This window comes from Myodes glareolus, chromosome 1 (assembly GCF_982192425.1).
Source record: "Myodes glareolus chromosome 1, mMyoGla1.1, whole genome shotgun sequence".
NCBI lineage: Eukaryota > Metazoa > Chordata > Mammalia > Rodentia > Cricetidae > Myodes > Myodes glareolus.
The window spans coordinates 3905433-3910879 of NC_142026.1; the positions used below are offsets into that span (position 1 = coordinate 3905433).

At 41.3% G+C, this 5447-nt stretch overlaps 1 pseudogene; it reads left to right on the forward strand.

The window, feature by feature from the left end:
* Positions 1 to 1024: 1024 nt before the first annotated feature.
* Positions 1025 to 1378, forward strand: LOC125416317 (large ribosomal subunit protein eL37-like; annotated as a pseudogene).
* The last annotated feature ends 4069 nt before the right edge of the window (positions 1379 to 5447 follow it).

The following is a 5447-nucleotide window of genomic DNA, read 5'->3' on the forward strand; positions in this document are numbered from 1 at the left end:
AGAGGAGAGGGTGCCTGAACCGGCCTTGGCCCATAACCGTACTGATGTTTATCTTGAATATCACCATAGAACCTTCATCTGGCGATGGAGGTCCAAACGAGAAGCAGAAGGAAAGAGAACGGAAGCAAAGAAGGCAAGACCAGAAGGAATCTTCACCCGTTGATGGATGGAGATTGAGACAGAGACCCACATTGGAGCACTGGACTGAGCCCCCAATGTCTAAATGAGGAGCAGAAGGAGGGAGAACATGAACAAGAAAGGCAGGACCATGAGGAGTGCATTCACCCACTGATACAAGGGGACTGATCTAATGAGAGTTCACCAAGGCCAGTTGGACTGGGACTGAACGAGCACGTGATCCAACCAGATTCTCTGAATATGGCCGGATTCTCTGAATGTGGCTGGCATGGGGTCTTTCTGAAAAGTCATTGACAATGACACTGGGACTTGTTTCCTCTGCATATACTGGATTTTGGGGATCCAGTCTGTCTGGACACTCACCTTCCTGGACCTGGAGGGAGCGGGGAGGAACTTGAACTTCCCACAGGGCAGGAAACCCTGACTGCTCTTAGGGATGGAGAGGGAGTTGGGGGAGTGGGAGGGTGATGGGAGGAGGGGCGAAAATGGAAACTTTTAGAAATTAATAAACTTAAAAAAATTATTTAATAAAAATATAACATATTCTATAAAAAAGAAAGGTAACAAAGTGTAATAGAACATAGATTAATATAAATGGATTAATTTGTTATAAAAGCTAGTTAGAAACAAATATAAGCTAACGGCCAAGGTTTTCTAATTAATAAGTCTCTATGTCATTATTTCAGAGCTTGTTGGTGGGACTTGAAAAATATCATTATATCTGATAGCTTCAATTATCCATATCTAAAATAACTGCAGGATTAACATATTATATAAGTTACTTTTACTTATGGGTATACTTAGTCAGTATTTATATTCATGTATATGAGTGAGGCTGGTCCTTGCCTTTAAAAATTATTTTGAGCTCTTCTGGTCTCTTTGGCCTTGGCGGCAGAAGCAAGATGACGAAAGGAACGTCATCCTTCGGAAAGCATCGCAACAAGACGCACACGTTGTGCCGCCACTGTGGCTCTAAGGCCTACCACCTTCAGAAGTCTACCTGTAGCAAATGCGGCTACCCTGCCAAGCGCAAGAGAAAGTATAACTGGAGTGCTAAGGCTAAGAGACGAAACACTACCGGGACCGGGCGGATGAGGCACCTAAAATTGTCTACTGAAGATTCAGACATGGATTCCGTGAAGGGACAACCCCTAAACCCAAGAGGGCAGCTGTTGCAGCATCCAGTTCATCTTGAGGATTTCAATCTGTCATAAAATAAATGTTCTGGTTTCAAAATGAAAAAAAATTATTTTGAGAACCTTTTGCCTACATTGATCTCTTTGTTCCCTGTGTATTAGCATATGTGTGCTGGGAGTGTGCTTGTTGTATGTTACATGTGTATGAGAATGTGTGTGTGTATATTCCACCATTTCTTCTAGAGAAGGAAACCTTGGTCACCTGTTGCTATATTCAAAGTATTATGACTCTACTGAGCTTCTGGGAGACTATATCTCTTTGTATTTGGACAGGCCACAACATTACACTTCAGATTAATTATGGAACTGATCATTAAAAAACACAGAATATTGAACTCATTCTATTATCATGTGTCCATTCCTATGGAGGCCCAAAAATGTGAGCTTATTTTTACCTTATCTGAAGGTCAGAGAGTTTGAGGTTGCTCAAAATTGTTGACAACAACCATGCCTACACATTGACCTTGGATGTAGTTGCTTGATTTTTTGACATTAAGATGGCCCATACATGTAGTAGATCCAATCTACCCTTACTAATGGTCAGGATATTCAAGCATTCTTCTGGCTCCTTCTTTTGAAATAGGGGGTTTGACCTTGGGAGTGACTGCCTTAGGGATACTTGATCTAGAGTAGCTTCACTGTCTAAACAACAGAATGCAAATGACTTGATAGCTCAAAGTATTGAAGCAAATAACTGTTCTAGTGTCCTTTGTATCATATTAAAGCAGTCTTTTGTCTTCTTCCCCCTGTTGTATTGGGGTATAAAAGTGTATGGAAAATTAAACACTGGAACTCAAAAAAAAGAAAGAAAGAAAGAAACTAAGATATGTCCCTGCTGTGCTTTCTTTAGTTTTTCATTATAACACTCTTCCAGGTAAGTGACCAGTTAGTCACATGGCCAATTTCTGTTTTACATGTTGAGCTGCTGGATTACCAAGGACATTCAAGAAAGCCAGCCATTGGACTCCTTGGTGCTTCATTCATTACAAGAACATCTTCCTTCTAAATGTTTTAGGGTTTTGTGAGTCATTAAAGGGAATTGGGGAATGGTCAGCAATGCTGCCACAGGATCAAGGGGGCCTTAGCAGATAACTCACGAATCAGGTAAGTATGTATCCGAAGGCACTGATGTTTAAAAATTTATTGATTACATAAATACTCTCAAATATTGTTAATGGTAAAATTCAGAACTTTGTTTATGTTTACCTCTTTATGTTTCCTTCCTGTTACTCCTATGAAGTAGTGATGATTATGAACATTTCAATGCTGATATTTCTTAAGGTTTTATAAAAAAGCTTGCCAAAGAGGGAGGCAAGAAATGGAAGCAAATGCTATCATGACAAAAAAATTAATTTATCACTCCTTCAATTTGCTTTCATGACTTATCAATCACACTCAGAGGATGTAAATGCTTCTAGAACATGATTTTAGCCAACTGTCATGGCTCAACTCTAAACAAACCTGCTGGCCATGTGTGTGTGTGCTTGGGCAGAGTTGAGGGTCGTTATTGATGTGAATGCTCAGAAACTCATCCCAAACTATGATTGTCTTTTGACCTTGGCTATAATCTGTGTTCCAGTGGGGTCTTTGTTTGCTGGCAGACTCATTTCAATCATATTGTTTGAGTGACAACTCATTGTTGCAAATCAAGTAAGGGATAGCTTGTGATTTGGGTTTTAGTGATGGTGAGTAAATTTTATAATGTATATAATTTGGAACATGTCTGCGTTTCAGACCATATGTGGAAATCTGCACGGTGCTTATTATTATGCTTATCTGTAAATGACCAGATGGCCTTCCCCAAGTGTAGAGAATCATTTAGTGCCATTTTAAACCATTAAGGCTATTAACTCTGACTTGAGATAATCCTGTGCCCAAAGGGAACTAGTTTTGCTGTCCCTCAAAGTCATCAAATGTAATTAAATGCCATATTGAGGAATAGGCATTAATGGATTAAGGAGCTAGCTTGTCAACCAGTTATGAGTCAACCAAGCAAAGTAATAGACAAAATTGGAATAGACAAAAAAGATGTATTAGGTATGGTCCTGGCTAAGCAGCTAAAACAAAAGATACCAAAAAAAATGACAAAAAAATAAACAAAAAGCAAACAAAAAGTGTTTTCTTCTGTGCAGCAACAGCTTAGGAGACTGAATTGTACCTCCAAAAACAAGAATGAAGGAGTGGACTAGTCTCTCCCACTCTTTTCTGTTCCCACAAGCTGTAAGAGCCAGAGATGGTAACTGGACAGTCACTATTATAAGGAGCAGAAAGTGCCTAAGAAAACTACAGAAAGAAGACAATGATCAATTCCATGTGAGTGAACCCTTAGCATTTACTCTTTCCTGGAAACAGGAAGCTTCCTTATACACATGGAATCATTTTATTTCCGTGTTAATGCTAACTCTAAAATTAGTATAAATCCTTCAAGAAGATACCTAAACGAAATAAATATAAAACAAGGGATTGGGAGAAATGCCTGTGAGAGAAGAGACAGAGAGGGAGGAGGGTGAGGGGAGACCAAGAGGACGGATCTGAGGCGGGAAGGATGATGGCATGCCCACCAGGAAATTAACTCCAATGGGAAGTTTGCAGACCACAGAAGACATCTGTCTCCTATGTCTGACATTAGACCCTAGTTATCCACATCTTCCAGGTCTCAGTCATCAGCTGGATGACACGTGGAGCCCATGGGACATGAGGCCTCAGTGTGAGAAAGGTGATTGTATTCAGACTGCAGCAGTAGGGCCAAGGTTAATTACCTACTCTGCAGTTGGAAATTGGACAGACACATTTTCATGTCTGTCACAGAGCTGTCTTTTCTCCCTCTCTCCTTCTATCTCTCCCTTCCTTCTTCTCCCCCATCTCCCTCCCTTCTTTCTTTCCTCAAAGGAAAGTTGAGATGTTTGTCCACACACAGTAGCTGGAAAACGGCCGAGGTGACATTGAGTGTACAGCCTGTGTTTAAAGTGATCCATACCTTCCAGTGCCCAATCCCACAGAGCACATCATCTCTGAGGGTTCAGGTGGAAATGGCAATGAACATCAGTGCATATGATGCTTCCACCAAAGAGTCTTCCTCGTTGGGCTGCCTGCTAGACAAAAATCAGGACCTGAAGGTGAAAGCGATGAGGCCAGAGAGAAGATCTCATCTTCCATGTGTAGATGATGCCTATGGCTTCTTCCTGGAATAATTTTGAGAGACAAAACCATAGCCATAAGGCTGGCCCAAGCCTTGGATCACACTTTCCCCCTTTCTAGGTTTCTTTTTACCTAAAACCTCTCCTAAAACGAGCTTCCTGCCCTCTCGATGCTGAAGTCAGTGAAAGGTTCTCTCAGAAGGGCTCTCTCAGAGGACTCTTTTACTCAGAGACAATTTGTGCCTAACTCACAGCACCCCCATGCTCTGTGTGAGTTGGATAAGTACCCTTAAGGGTCAGACACAGAACCTAGAGTGCTGAATTGGAGGAAAGAGTTTCAGACTGATTCACTTTCTCGTTGACCCTACCACAGAGCACAACCAAACACTGATGGTCTTGTGACCCGTCAATTCTAGAAGTCATTAGAACCCCCGGACTCACTGTGGGAACTGAGGAACACACACACTTCCCCCAAAACACTCAGAAACCAAATCTTCCCATGCATCTAGACAGCTGCTTTCTTTTCCCCTTTCTATACTCTGTTTGGGCTTCTTCCTGACTTGAAGTCACATGGCTTCCCCAGATCTGATAGGAAGCATTTTAGTCTTGATCCAGTGGCCTTCACCCTTCCTCTTGCTGCAACCCTTTAGAACAGTTCCCCGTGCTGTGACCCACGACCATTTTATTGCTGCTTCATAACTGTAATTTTGTTCCTGTTATGAATATTAATGTAAATATCTGATATGCAAGCTATTTGATATGTGGCCCCCAAAGCGGTTGTGACATATGGGTTGAGAACTGGTAGAATCCTTCCTATCTACCCATGAGAATGTTTAGAATATCTTAACTTAGCAGATCTGAACTGAACAATGACCAGGCAGTGGGGTTATGGTGATGAACACAATTTAGACTGTTTTTTATAGCTCAGTCTCATGAGGCATCTTCCTTCACTGAAGTTTATGATTATTTACACAAG